Source organism: Rhinolophus hipposideros, assembly GCF_964194185.1.
Source record: "Rhinolophus hipposideros genome assembly, chromosome: 4".
Lineage (NCBI taxonomy): Eukaryota > Metazoa > Chordata > Mammalia > Chiroptera > Rhinolophidae > Rhinolophus > Rhinolophus hipposideros.
Window position 1 is genome coordinate 4971294 of NC_138050.1, and position 15600 is coordinate 4986893.

At 38.6% G+C, this 15600-nt stretch overlaps 1 protein-coding gene across 8 annotated transcripts in view; it reads left to right on the top strand.

Annotated features, from left to right (window-relative positions):
• Nucleotides 1–776: 776 nt before the first annotated feature.
• The window catches only part of KATNAL1 (katanin catalytic subunit A1 like 1), an 80521-nt gene continuing 65697 nt past the window's right edge, over nt 777–15600 (top strand). The window contains exons 1-2 of one of the 8 annotated variants that reach the window (XM_081047094.1): nt 777–935; nt 15100–15189. The gene's annotated coding sequence lies outside the window, so the exon portion shown is untranslated. Of the gene's footprint in view, nt 936–1145; nt 1310–1384; nt 1485–1550; nt 1570–11675; nt 11768–15099; nt 15190–15600 lie in introns of those variants that run through there. The other 7 variants (XM_081047099.1, XM_081047100.1, XM_081047095.1 and 4 more) reach the window with 7 other exon arrangements.

The window sequence follows — 15600 nt, forward strand, 5'->3', positions numbered from 1 at the left end:
AGAATGTTTTATGCGCGTACTTTCCCTGTCTCTGAACCTAGGCTACCTGGTGGGGTGTAGGGGTGTCTCTGACCCTCATGTACGCAGGCTTCCCATGCAGACGCACACATGAAATTTGGTCACTTTCTCTTATGCATCTGTTTCATGTCTATTTGATTATTAGGCCAGCCAAAAGAACCTGGAGGGTAGAGGAAAGTTCCTTCACACACCACAGCATCTCTGAGATGGTATGGAATATGGAGAGCCCCCAGACTCCCCGAGAACTGTAATAGATCAAAATGCAACTAAAACTGACGCTCCTCACAAGTTCTCAAACCTCCTGAATCATCCGAACGGGCGCATGCACTCCATGCTACTAAATGAGTCCCTCGTCTCCCACCGCTCAGAAAAGGGTACAAAGGAGGCGTGGCGGAGTGCAAACTGGCCGAGACCGGCGCGCAGCCCTAAGCGCGGTGGCTCGGGCTGCAAACAGGCCTGGGGCGGAGCCGGCGGCGCGGCCCGACGGCGGCGGGAGGGGCGCTGCAGGAGCTCCCTCCTCTCCGCATCCTGCGGCATCGGGGCGCTCGGCCGCGGGAGCAGGGCGGGCGTCCTCCCGGCGGCGCCGCCGCCTCCGCCGCGCTGCGCAGGCAGCCCCAGGGCTCAGTTAGCCGCCGTCCTCGGCCACGCCACCGCTCCCCCCTCCGGACCAGCCCTGGCGCCTCCCTCCCCCGCATGCAGGCGCGGTTCCCAGGCTCCTCCCCGGGGCTGCCTCCGAGGCCCCGCACCGCCCACACCGCACGGCTCGCGCTGCCATGGCAACCGTACGCCACGCCACCGCCTCTTCACGCACGTCGTGAATTAACGGACTCGGCGGCGGCGGCGGCGGCGGCGGTCTGGGCCCACCCCAACCCCACTTTGACCGCATCACCCACGGTCGGTCAACCTGCGGCACCCTGGTAATGAGTCCCAAAGAGATCGGCGCGAGCGGGAGAGCAGGCGGAGGGGCGCCTAGGTTGATGCTGCACCCCGTCTCCCGCTGCGGGTCCTCGGGCGCCGGGCGCCGGCCGCCGCGCGGGGAGGGCGAGAAAAGCGGGAGGGGGAGGCCGGTGCTCGCGGGGCATTGTGGGGCTTGTAGTTCGGCTGCTCTTCCGGCTCGCGGCCTTGGCGGGGCGGCCTGGATGGATGAACTACAAAGCCCGGCGGCCCGGATAGCTGGGAAAGCCCGATAAACTTTGAGCGGACCCAGAGAGAGAAAATCTCTCTCTCCGTGGTGAGGGGCTGTTGGGTGGTCGCGGAACTGGGCTCTGTGCGCTGGGAAAGGGAAGTGGAGGTGAGACTTGGCTTCCCGCCCCGCCCTGGGGCCCGCCCCGGCTGCAGCGCTCAGCCCCACCCCGGCGGGGCCACCGCCCCGCGTAGGCTCGAGGATGAGCAGCCACCCCCGCTGCAGGGCCTCGGGCCTGCGGCGCCTCTGACCCGCCCAGGGTGCTGCCTCTCGGTGCAGAACCGTATGTATGGCACACGTTTGATGTGAGACCCGACAGGCTGTATTTTATCAGGCTTTTCTCCTTTCCCTGATACGGTTGTTTCTGGGTATTTAATCATGTTAATTCTGAAGTGGCCCAGAGGTGTTTGCATGTTAAACCCATTAATTAATAATGGCCCAGAGGACATTGATGTTTAAAGGTAAAATGTAGAAGTAGATAAAAGATGCCGTGCTAGTACATAGTAGTATCTGGTATTTTTACCGTTTTGCATTTTTGCATTTTATTTACTGAGGGTCAGAATTGCAAAATTGGTACCCCCCCCCCCAACTTGCTTTAACATTACCTACACATATTTTGATTCTATTTTGAAGATTAGTGCAACTTTAAATTATTAAAGTAGTAATTTTTAAAGTACAGGCTTGTCTTTTTTATTTTTTTTTTAAAGCATTGAGTAGTAATAATTATTTTCTTTGATTTTCCCATTGTTTTTCAGGAGCAGTTTTCTGAATGAAAAATGGCATGTTCCAATTTTTTTTTTTTTTATGCTGTGTAATACACTTCAGTCCCTAGAGTTGGGTCAGGCCCTGGGGCTAAGAAAGCTGATACAGATTTTTAGAAAACCTGCCTTGATTTGATGACTCTAAAGTTTTTTCAATTAGATAACCATCCTAGAAATTTTGGTATGTTATTTAGTATATTGGAAAGTTATTGGTAGTATTGTGGGCTTATTTGTGTGTGTGTGTGTGTGTGTGTATTTAAACAAGAAAAAAACAAAGTCAGTATAAAGTTCCTTTTCTCGCAATTAAAATGAAGCTGGTTTCTGTACATTTTACTTAAAGTAGCAATTTTGTACAAGGAGATGGAAAGAAGGTTTATTAGTAAGAGCATTAGAAAAATAATTGAGGCCTTCTGTTATATAGTATAGGCATTTGATGTGTTAAGAACCGATTTTGTGCCAGGCCTTATACCAGGTGGTGGGAATAAAGAGAGGATGGAAGATAGTGAGTGCCCTGCTTGGGCGTCCTGTCATCACAATAGTGTGACAGAGGTGGGTGCCAGTTGCTATAGGAGCCAGAGTGCGAACAAACAGTAACATAACACTAACATTTATTGACTCCTTATTCTGAGGCACTGTGGGGCATGTTTTGTATGCAGCCTCTTATTGAATCCTCACAATAGTCTTGTGAAGTATCTACTGTCATGTAGAGGTGAGGACACAGACTTAGAGACCTTTCCAAAAGTCGTACCTGATAAGGTGTGAACCAGGAATTTCAACCCAGGTGGGTCTAACTCATCTAAGTCACGATCTCAACCACTGATGCCATTCTCTGAATACATTGGTAGAAAGAGCCTGCCTGATTCTGTCTAAGGAGATCAAGGCAAGTCTCCACGATGATGTGACATTTGACTTGTGCTAAGAAAGTCGAGAAAGCTTTCAGTGGAAAGGAAAGTCATTCTAGGCGAATGGCACAACATGCTATTAGGATAGATTTGAGTGTTTTACGTTTGGGGAACCCTAGGCCATTCTGATAACTGAATCCCAGAATACTTGCAGTGTAGTGAGAGAGGCCATATCTTAAAAAGTATTTCGTACCATAATAAAGAATTTAGAATTTTTGTTTTAACATGTGGTGACCATTGAAGAATTTCAAATGTTGTAGTGTCATTGGGTTTGTATTTTAGAAAGAAAACTCCAGCTTCAGAGTGGAGAGTGGACGGACCTAAGAGAGGAGAGAGGAGAGTGGTGGTAGGGAGACCAGTCTTAGGAAAAAAAAAAGTCCAATAGAGAAATAAAGACAGTCTGAACTATGCAGTGAGGATTATAGAAAAAGATGGATTGTAGAAATATTTGAGAGGTAAAATTGATGTGACTTAGTAAGAGTTTGGATATTGGGGGCTTGAAGGATTTGGAACCCTAAGACAACTGCTTCCTAGTTTTCCTGCTAGGATGAGTGATAGGACAGTGAAAGCTTTGATTGAGATGGGGAGGAGCAGGGTTTTGTGTAGGTGAAAGGTCAGTCAGTTCAGTTTTGAGTATTGGTTCAAAGTTCCTGTGGGGTATTCAGGTAAGGATGCATTTGGATCTGGAGTTCAGGAATCCAGGAGAGAGCTCAGGGCTAGAGGTCGAGGTTTGCACGTAAATAAGTAGTGAAGTTATAAAATGGAATGGACCAGCCCAAATACCGTAGGAAGAATGTGTAGAAATGAAAAAGGAAGAAGTTTGAATGTGGAACTCGTGGGAAGCAGTATCATTCATGGTGTGCGTGTGCATGTGTGTGTGGCATTTTTGAGAGGAAGTGGGAGAAGAGCTCACACATGATACTGAGAGGTTAGGAGGCAGAGAGGGAGAAGAGCTGGAGAGAGCATGTATAACAAATGACAAAAGGGAAGGAATGTAAGAAGCAGGAGGTGTGCCTCTGAGAGTGTGAGTAAGGTAAAGATTGAAGTGTGTCCAGTGGGTTGATTTGGTGGCTACAGAACTTTTCTACACTTTGCAAAAATGAAGAGTCTGAGCACAGGCTACTTTAAAAAAAAGTTAAAATTTTCCATAATAATACGTGTTAAAAGAAAATAGAATTGTGAGTCCCCATGTAGGCATCAGCTCGCTTGAAGAATGACCACATAACCAATTCTGTTTTATCTATAACTGCTGCTCCCCAACTGGATTATTTTAAAGGGAAATTCAGACATCATATCTTTTTATCTGTAATTATTTAAATATTATCTTTAAAGGTTAAGGATTATTTTAGAAATATATGTCCAAATTTTAAAAACATTGATATTACTTCCTTAATATAAAATTTCCAGTCACACTTCTTTTTAAGGAAGCTTGAATATGAAGAAAAGAAAGAGATGAGGCAGTAACTAAAAAAGGTTTGTAGGGCTTTTTGTTGTTGTTAAGATTGGCAAACTATTAGGGAGAGAGCAAATAAAGAAGAAATGGTTGAAGATGTAGGCGATGAAGAGAGAGGAGAGAGAGACGTCCTGGAAAACGTAGGAAGGATGGGATGAGCAAGGTGAAAGAATGTCTGAAGTTAACTCGTTATATTTTGTGTTCAGCAAGTGCTAGCTGTGTTTCTAGGCAGTGTGCTAGTGTTGATAGGAAGGCAGACGTCCAGAAAAAGGAAGAAAAGAGGTGAATAGACAGGAGTACTTAGAGGGTGGGTGGTAAAAGGTGAGAGAGTTCAAAGCTTGGGGTCTCTGAGAGGTATGTGGGAATAAAGGTCAACTGATGAGAGAAGAGGTTGGGGTTAGGAGAGGAGAATGGTGGGGGTGTGGCCTAGCCACTGTGGAAAGGGGACTGAGCTAGGACCAGTACGAATTGTTTCAGTGAGCTTAGAATTCATTAGTGTTCAGGGACAGCAAAACACGAGATTGCATGGTGGTTTTCCGTACATTTTGATTGATTTACTAAGGGAGAGCTTAACACTGAGGAATGCAATAGCCTCATGTGCCCCTGAGGAGCAGAGCTGCTGGCCAGGAGCGTAGGATGGCACCAGTCCTCAGCTCTTCATTCCTTTACCCCACACTTGTCGAGTTTGTGGAAACATCACGGTCAGCCTAGACAGGCCCTTACAGAGCGTGTGGATTGATGCTTTGTACTTGACTTTCTCGACATGTGCATGGTATTTTTTAGAGAACATTCTCCAGGGGTCAGTTACTGAGTGTGGTGCAGTGGGAGGGGTCCGATGGCTCAGCCATCAGCTCTGGAACTACAGCTTCTTTGCTGTGTGACCGTGGGCAAGTTCCCACACCTGTGGCTCCAATCAAAAAGATGTAAGTGCTGTCTGTTGTGTAAGATTGTTGGGAAGATTAGGAGGTTTAATGGAGGTGAACCTAAGTGCTCAATAACTGGAGACCTTTCTCTTCCCCTCCTTACCAAAAATGTGGTGGGATTGTCATTTCTGTTTGACAAAAGGCCATGTGTTCTGGGACTTTCCGTAACATAGGAAGCCTGTAGGTCAGGTAGTGGTTACATCACAAAACAGTGATTTGGTCTGTAAAAGGATTCATCAGTTCTTTTAAGTGATGCTTCCTGAAGCACTAGGAAATGTTAGTTTTAGACCATAAAGAGTAGCAACGACTTTACCTTGGTTTCATCTTCAGAGAAGCGTGGAGTTCTGCTGTGTGATTGGAGAGCCCCAGAGCTTTAAAAGTCTTTGATTCTCTGACTAGATCTCATTGCTGGACTGATTTACATTATGATTTCACTAATTTTTGAGCATCTGTTTTATAAATGAAAATGTGTATATATTTTAATGTACTCAGCATCATTTTATACATACTCTCCTAGGTAACTATACTTACAGATGGCAGCCCTTGTGAAAGTATGCCTTAGAATACCTCGTAGAAATCAGGTCTGTGTAGGCATTTGCTAGATAAATGTAAGGCATAGATTTATGAGAGTTATTATTTTTTAAGTGGAATAGTTCTCCAAGTTGTTTCATCTCCACTAGATGTTTTTAAATATGTTTCTTTTGCTAGGGATGCTTTGATTATGGTCCTGTTTGAAGGTATGGAGGTGAAATAAATGACCTAAGTCTCTTTCTAACTTTGTAATTTTAAATTAGTATTTTTACTCCTATTAAGCAGTCTATTAAGCCTCACTTTTTAGTGAACTTTAGTTTGAAATTTTTATTCTTTCTGATATTCTTTTGGCCTGACGATATTTTTTGTAAACACTTATAGTTTATAATCATGTCTGTATTGTTTTGTGTTTTGTGCTTAGTTACCACCAATTGTGTTTACTTCCCAAGGTATTCTAGAACTCTTTAGAATGATATAATTATGCAGACATTTATCAAGCACCTGTGCCTTGCATTTCCGTTCAAGAAATATTGTGCACCTCTGTCAAACATTGCAGCAAAACTGAGGATACACAAATAAGATCCGGCCCCTCCCTCACAGAAGCTTACTAGCCAGTCTGTGCTCAGGAAACATTTAGTGGCGGTATGCTCACTCTCGTGTTTCTTAATGAGACAGCCTCCAAAGTACATAACGTATTTCATTTCTAACGTTCATCACTTTCACGTGTTGCAGGGACAAATAATAGAACTTTATTTGTTGTATTTCAGTATCTTGTTCTCTTTTATTCCTCTGTCCCCATGAGTGTCTTTATACTCCAGTGTCCTTTCCTTTTTGATTTTCCCTTTTCATTTTTCTTGGCCATTAGGAGATAAGAAGAGGAAGTGAATGAGGGGATCAGTAGTTTGTGTTTTATTTTGCTTACCTACTTCTGGGAGAATATGGATGAAAGTGGCATTTAACACATACTTCCTGGTGTGAATATTGGTATTTTTATGCTGCTCTTATTTCCTCTACATTATTTTATATTCTTTGAACTCAGTTATGTTGGTAAATCCACAGGCCTTACCTAGTTCCTTACATATATGTAGCTATGAGCTAGATGGGATAGATGCTTTCCAAATAGTATAGATTAGATAATGAGTCAATGGGTATGATAATAAAATTACTTGTCTAAAGAATTCTTGATAAAGTAACATGAAGCAAATAGGGTTTTGATAGGTTTTTTTGTTACATTATTCCAAATACTGAAATTAAGGAGCAATAGGCAACTATATAGGCAACCAGAACCAAATACATTCTGTATTTCACCTCTGCTTCCAAGCTTTTCATTTTTTGGTTAGCTATATAACTTTGAAGGAGTTGAAATATTTTGAAGGCATTTGAGGCAGTAGAGTATAATGAGCCACCGGCGCAGGTTCTGGGTCAGACACATTGGATTCAAACCCAGGCTCTGGGCAAGTTTAAATTGTTTAAAGCCTCAATCCCCTCTTCTATGAAATGAGGGTAACCGTTTCTATTTAGTATTGTGGTGAGGATTAAATGAGATAATGACTAGGAAGCTGTTTTCATCACATTGTCTGATGTGGAGTAAGCATTCTGTAATTGTTGTCACTATTATTTTCATGCAAAAAGGGTATTTATTCACTTAAAACTGATAGTTTTAAGCTGCCATCTTGAGACAGAGTGGCAGATGATGAACATTTTCCATCTTTTGTCATGTTTTAAAGATGCCAGTGGAATTTAATACATGGGCAGAAATTATTGTGGTGGTTACTTCTGAGAAACATTTAGGCTCTTAGAATTATCTGTTTAGATTCTTCTGTTGCATGGACAGTTATTTTTCTGTTTCTCAAGTATTTGAGAAGTGAGCTCAGGTAAGGAAACGAATGAAAAGTCTTCATTGCTGCAGACATGCTCCTGTTACTATCTCTGGGTTTGTAAATATGTCATATTCTCCATTATTCATGGCAAGGTACAGTCCTTGCGAATATAATCAAACACAACGACAAAGAAGTGGGAGGCATTGTGACTTTCAAAGTTGACTACTTTGGTGACTAGTACTCACATAATATGTTAATTTATTGCTATTAAAACATACTTCAAGAGGCAGTAGTTTGAGAAGTTGTGGCTATGTGTTTTTTTTAATTGCTTGTGTCTGTATATCTGTAGCAATCATTGCATAAAATAAAGTGGACTTTGGATAAACATTATATACATACATAGACTGTGTTTCCCTGAAAATAAGACCTACCTGGACAGTCACCTCTAATGCGTCTTTTGGAGCAAAAATTAGTATAAGACCCAGTCTTATTTTACTATGTATGATATTTACTATCATATATATAATATATATGTATTATATATAATAAAAAAAGTTTTTTATATATAATATATATTATTTATATAAATTTATATTTATATTTATATTTTATTTATATAAAATATATTTATATATTTTTTATATATTTATATATTATTAATATATGTAATATATAAATATATATTTTTATGTTATATATAATACATACATATTATAGTAAATATTATAGTATATATAAAATACATGTATTATATTATACACACACACACACACACACACACACACACAGTGGTACCTTGGTTTGGAACGTAATCCACGAGTTCTGAAACGTTGGAAAACAGCCTACAGCTAGGCCTCAGGATCTTGCGCTCAGCGGAAGCCACGTGACATGTTCGAGTTCTGAGTCGTGTTCGAAAACCGAAGCATTTACTTCCCAGTTTACGGCGTTCATAAACTGAAATGTTAGTCAATGGAGACGTTCAAAAACTGAGGTACCACTGTATGTAGGTGTACATATACATGTATGTATGTATACACACACATATATACATGTATATATGTATATATAGATACATAGATACATATGTGTCTATCTATCTGTCAATCATCCCTCCATCTATCCATCATCTATCTATCTATCTATCTATCTATCTATCTATCTATCTGTCTGTCTGTCTGTCTGTCTATCTATATACTGAAGCGGCCTGAACTATAGCAATGTGAACAAAATAACACTAGTTAAAACAGTGGTAGCCAAACAAATCAGTTTGATTCTTAGCATTTTGTACCATAGTGAATTCCACCGATGTCCAGGCCTATATATATTGGCATGTCTCATCCTGCCTGTTCATGTCTCATCCTTATAGGAAATGTCCAGGCCTGTATATATATAGACATTGGTGGAATTCACTGTGGTACAAAATGCTAAGAATCAAATTGATTTGTTGTTGGCTACCTGATTTGTTGTTTGGCTACCACTGTTTTAACTAGTGTTATTTTGTTCACATTGCTATAGTTCAGGCTGCCTCAGTATTTCTAAAATAACTATATGCTTTCAGGAATTTACAACTCAGAAGGAAAAAAAGAAGCAATATGAGAGGAATATAGAAGCGTGAAACTGAAAATAGTTTAAAGCAGATTTTTTTTCTTAAGCCCCATATGTATTACAAGTATAACTGAATTAGATAGATATCACTCACATAAAGATTCAGTTTGAAAAAAAATGTTTTCTTCCCCATTTAAAAACCATTAGACAGTGGAGACCATGGAATTATAAATATGATTTCATTAAAAAAGAATTATTTAGTGACATCCTAAGCAGTTTTGGGTTTTGGATATAAGCTACTTTTTAGTTTTTCCAAACAAACATCTTAGTCTTGATATCAAATAGAAATCCAAGCATATTGGGAGAGAAAGCTGTGTGTGCGTGTGTGTGCTTGTGTGTGTGTGTGCGCGCGTGCGTGCATGTGTGTTTGTAGATTTAAAGGAGAGAAGAGTGTGTTTGGAAAAGTAGCTGGAGAGGTTGGTTGGAACCAGGGCTTTGTGACATTTAGATCTGATTTACGAAAAAGAAAAGTCATAATTATCTAGGACCAAATGAAGCAATATTCCTTCTTCTTGGTCTGGACATGAACTTGAACTGAGCTCTTCTTTTTATTCTGAACATAGAACTCTCCTTGGAGATACTGCTTGGATCATTTTGGGTAGTGCAACATTAGTGTATCAGTTCAGCGATAAATATTGCAAGACGCTGAATTCATTTTGAATACATGATAAACTCAAAATACGAGAAGTACTGTCAAATATTAGACATTGCTGAAATCGTTATGCTTTCTTTAGATGTAACCTGATCTTTTGGGAGTCCTAGAAACTCTTCTAATTTATAATGAAGGAGATTTAAAAAAAACTCTATATGTTTCAAGATTACAGATAAACATAATTAAAGTTATGGTATAGCATCTAGGAATTTATAATGAATATTTGAGTCAGTTGACTTCTTGACATTTTTTGAGGAAAAATTTAAGCTGCTCCAAATCTCTATATTAATGTTGAGTGTGGAGTAAAATACTAGCTCATCATGTTTTGGGAATGATGTTACCATTATCACATTTAATTTTTACAATAACCTTATGATATTTAATATTATTTCCCCCATTTTATATGTGTAGAACCGAGGTCTAGAGAAATTACATGATTTGCCTGAGGTCACAACTAAAAATTTTTGGTTCCTGGATTTCTACTCAGGGTTTTCTGTCTTAAATTTTTTATATTGCCTTCACATTTGAATAGTTTAGTTTGGTATACAGTTCTAGGTTGGCATTGTCCCCTCACACCCTCCATTAGGCCTTGGAAGATATTCCACTGCCTCCAGGTTTCAGTGTTCCTTTTGAGACGTTAGCTGTCAATATATTATTTTTCCTTTGTAGACAATATATTATTTTTCTCTTTTAGCGTTCTTCAGTTTTACTACATTGTCTCTAGGTGTAGATTTATTTTTTGTTTTGAAAAAGAGAGTTTATATTTTGAAATAGAGAGTTATGTGTCTTCTGTAGATTATGGAAATTTCTTAGCTGCTATATGCTTGAATATTGCTTCTCTTTCCTTTTTTCCTTCTAAAATTCATAACAGACATATGATGGACCATCTTCTTCTACTGTCTGCATTTCTTGTCTTTGCTTACTTATTTTATCTTTATATGCTGCATTCTGGGAAATTTCTACAGCTCTATCTTCTGGTTTATGGAGTCCCCTTTCTTCTGTGTCTAATCTGTTGTTTCCTCAGTCCACGAAGTTTTTAATTTCAGTGACTATAATTTTTATTGCTAGAATTTTTTTTTTAAATTCAGGTATACAAAACAACATAATGATTAGACATTGATATCCCTCACTGAGTGATAACCCCAACAAGTCTACTACCCATCTGGCATTGTAGATAGCTACCATAATACCATTAATTATATTCCCTATGCTGTATTCTACAACCTGTGACCATATATATATGACATTCAATTCTATTTTATACCGTATTTCCCCCAAAATAAGACCTAGCTGGACAATCAGCTCTAATGCGTCTTTTGGAGCAAAAATTAATATAAGACAGGGTCTTATTTGCGAGCTGATTGTCCAGCTAGATCTCATTTTTGGGGAAATACGGTATTAGTTTCAGGTGTAAACTGTGGCCAGACATCCATACAACTTATGAAGTGATTCTTCCCATCAAGCCCAACACCCACCCGACACCATACACAGTTTTGCAACATTTTTGACTATATTCCCCATACTGCATTTCACATCCCTGTGACTATTTTGTAACTACCCATTTGTGCTTCCTAATCCCTTTACTTTTCTCACCCATTGCCCCAGCCCACCTGCCATCTAGCAACCGTTAATTTGTTAGAAGTTTTTTTGATTCTTTTTTTTATATCTGCCTATTCATGTCTCATCCTTATGTTTTTAAGTATAGTTATTTTATAGTGACTAATAGACTATCAAGACCTTTAGGTAACGACATTAATTCTACTATATTTAGTATCTACTGTATTTTCCTTATGGTGAATTGTTATTTTTTGTACCTTGAAATTTTAGTTGTACCCTCAGCGGAAATACTAGGTGGTCTGGGTCAAGGATATATCCTGTACTTTTGTATTTGTTTTTGCCAAGTACCTTTTGGAGGACAGGTGAGTGAAAAACAAATTTAATATATCTATATAATAAGATAGTACTCAGCAATAAAAAGCATTGAGTTACTGATATGTGCAACAATATGGTTGAATCTCAGACAGAATGAAAGAAGTCAAACGACAGAATACATATTGTATGATTCTATTTATGTCACATTCTAGAAAAGCAAAACTATAGTGATAAGCCAAAAGAAGAATGCATGGTGGGGTGAGGAGTGACTGCTAAGTGGCAAGAGGGAATTTTCTGGGGTGATGGAAATGTTCTGTATGTCAGCTGTGATGGTGGATTTGCAATTGTATACATTTTTCGAAAGAAACCAAATTGTACACATAAAATTAGTGAATTTCATTGTATGAAAATGATACCTCAAAGCTGATTTACAGAAAATAGGCAAAACTCATCAATAACAGAGGTCAGAATAGTAATTGCCCTAGGAGAGTACTAGCTGTGAGGGGGACATGAAGGACCCTCTGAGGTGTGAAGATGGGTTGCGTCCACGCGTAACCTGGGTGTATCTGAAGTTAAAATGCATTGAGCTGCACACTTGAGACTTGTGCACTCTATGTGCTACATACCTCAATAATAAGATACAAAAGAAAAAATATTCTAGAAAGGGTTAGAATGTAAAGTTGAGAAAATATTGAAGAAAGTAGAACAAAAGGATAAAAAGATGGAAACATAGAGAAGAGAGAAGAAAATTAGAAGGCCAAGCTCAGAAGTCTAGTATCTGAATAAAACGTTTTCCAGAAAGAACCAAAAAAATGGAAAGAAATCATCAATGAAATAATTCAGAAATTTCCCTAAAATTGGAAGACATTAATTTCTAGATTGAAAGAGTCCCAAATAGACTCTTTTCGAAGCACATCATCAGTTTTGGAAAGCTTGTGTCAAAGAGAAGATCCTACAGATTTGTAGAAACGGCAAAACACAGGTGATGTATGAAGGATGAGAAATATGGATGACTTCATCTTCTCAACTTACTATTGAAACCTAGAAGGTAATAGAGCAGTGCCTTCTAAATTCTGAAGGAAAATTATGTACAAACTAGGATTCAGGAGCCAGAACTATCACTGAAGTGTGAGGGTAGAATAAAGGTGTTTTCAGACATGCACAGATCAAAAACTTTACCTCCCATCTATGGAAAATGTGCTCCATACGTAAGGGAATAAACCAAGAAAAAGAAAGACGTGATAGACAAAAAAGGATTCAACATAGAAGAAGCAAAGGGTCTCCCCAGGATGTAAGGAGATACCAACTTGAACAGCCTTGGAAGGTAGATATAGTATCTTCCTCCAGAGCAACAGTTAGGCTTGCTTATAGCCATGGAAGAAAGCGAGAGTATCTTCCTTTGGAACAAAGGGTAAGTATGCATACTGTTCAGTATAATAGATTTTCCTAAACTTAGGGTTCCTCTCCTGTAATGCAACCTACTGCGTATGTAGATGTTACCTGGGCCATTATGTGTTGCCCTGTGGAACTTGGGGCTTGGGAAACTTGCAGAAAAACCCAAAACAAAAAACAAAAACAACCAAACCCTTGAGTTAGGTTATCTTCCAGAAGTTTCATAGTTTTAACTCTTATGTTTAGGTCAATAATTCATTTTGAGTTAATTTTTGTTTATAATGTGAGGTTAAGAGTTGAGGTTCAGGGTTTCTGTTTTTTTGTTTTTGTATTGATATCTAGTAGTTTCAGCTCCCTTTTTTGAAAAATTCCACAGTCTTGATTACTGTAAATTTATAGTAAATCTTGGAATCAGATAGTATAATTTGTACTTTACTGTTTTTCAAAACTGTTTTGGCTAGTCTACGTTCTTTGTATTTCCATATAAATTTTAGAATCAGCTTGCCAATTTTTATAAGAAAGGCTGTTGAGATTTTGATCGGGATTGCATTGACTGTTATTGATTACTTTCAAGAGAATTGACATCTTACCCATATTGAGTGTTTCAGTTCACAATTGCCCCCGCCCACACACACACTACATGTCCATTAATTTGGGTCATTTTAAATTTCCCTTAGCAGTTTTTGGTAATTTCTAGAATTAACATTCTGTTAATTCTATCCCTGAATGTTTCATATTTTTAATCATTTCATTGTTTTGATTTTAGTTTTTTATTTGTTAGTATATAGAAATATAATTGATTTTTTCATATTGACTTGTACTCTACAACCTTAAAAAACTCACTTTTTTAGTTCTTGTAGCTGTTGTGGATCCCCAGGTTTTTTTCCATTAACAGTCATGTTGTATTTAAATAAAATCAGTTTTACTTCTTTTCTAGTTGGTATGCATATTAGTTCATTCTTGCCTTATTACGCTGGTTAGAACCTCTAGTTCTAATTTTGAATAGAAGGGTGAGAACAAATATACTGGCCTTGTTCTTTCTTGATCTTGGGGACAGCATTGAGTCTTTCACAATAAATATAATGTTAGCTGTAGGTATTTCATAGATGCTCTTTACTAGGTTGAGGAAATTCTATTCCTTAGTTGGCTAAGAGTTCTTATCATGGTGTTGAATTTTGTCAAATGTTTTTTCTGCATCTATTGAGATGATCATCTTTCATTTCTGGTCTCAAAATTATATCAATGGGTTTTTTAATGTAAAACACCTTGAATTTTTGGTATAAACCCCACTTGGTCATAATGCATTATCCTTTTTATACATTACTAGATTTGATTAGCTAAAATTTAAAGATTTTTGTATCTGTGTTCCAGAGTGATATTGGTATGTAAATTTATTTTCTTATAATGTCTGCTTTTGGTATTAGGGCAATGCAGGCCTTAAAACATGAGTTGCAAGTTTTTCTGCCTCTTGTTTCTTCAAGAGAGTTTGTTTAGAATTGATTTTATTTTTTCCCTAAATAGGGAAGAATTCACTAGTGAAGCCATTTTGATCTGGAGTTGGTTTTTTTGTTTGTTTGTTTTCTTTTTTGGTGGGAAGATTTTAAATTACAAATTGGATTTCATCAATTGCTGTAGGACTATTCAGATTAATTACTCTCTTTCTTCTTGAGTAAGCTTTGGTGTGTTGTGACCTTCACAGAATTTGTCCACTTCATTAAGCCCTGTTTTTCCTTTTAATATCTCTAAAGTTTGTAATGGTAGCTTTGCCTTTATTTCTGATTTTGGTAATTTATATTTTCTCTCTTCCTTTACTGGCTAATATTACTATAGGATTATCCATTTTAATGACCTTTTCAAAGAACCAGCTTTTGGCTGCATTGAAATTTTCTATTGCTTTTCTTGTTTTATTTTATTGGTTATTGCTCTTAACTTTATTGTGTTGTTCCTTCTACTTATTTTGGGGTTTAATTTGCTTTTATTTTTGTAGATTCTTAAGATAGAAGCCGAAAGCAGGAGTTGGCAAACTGCAGTCTGGGGCCATATTCCACCTGCCACTTGTTTTTGAATGGCCCAAGAAGTAAGAATGGTTTTTGCATTTTTTTTTCAATGGTTAAAAAAATCAGAGAAAAAAGTACTATTTTGTGACATGTGGAAATTAAATGAAATTTAGACATCAGTGTCCATAAATAAAGTTTTATTGGAACACAACCACACTCATTTGTTCACATACTGCCTATGGCTGCTTTTTTGCTAGAACGGCAGAGTTGAGTAGTTGTGACAGAGCCTTTGTGGCATACTCAGTGCTGTGCACTGCCACTTGGTACACTATAATCACGTTTCAAGTGCCATGCGCATCATTGTATTGTGACATTTTTATGTAATTAATATCAGCACATACCCTTCATGTGAAAAGGTGAGAAAAATGGACTTGACGTATTACACTTTTAAAGCACACTGGAGTGTGGGTAATCAAATTAGATGACAAAGC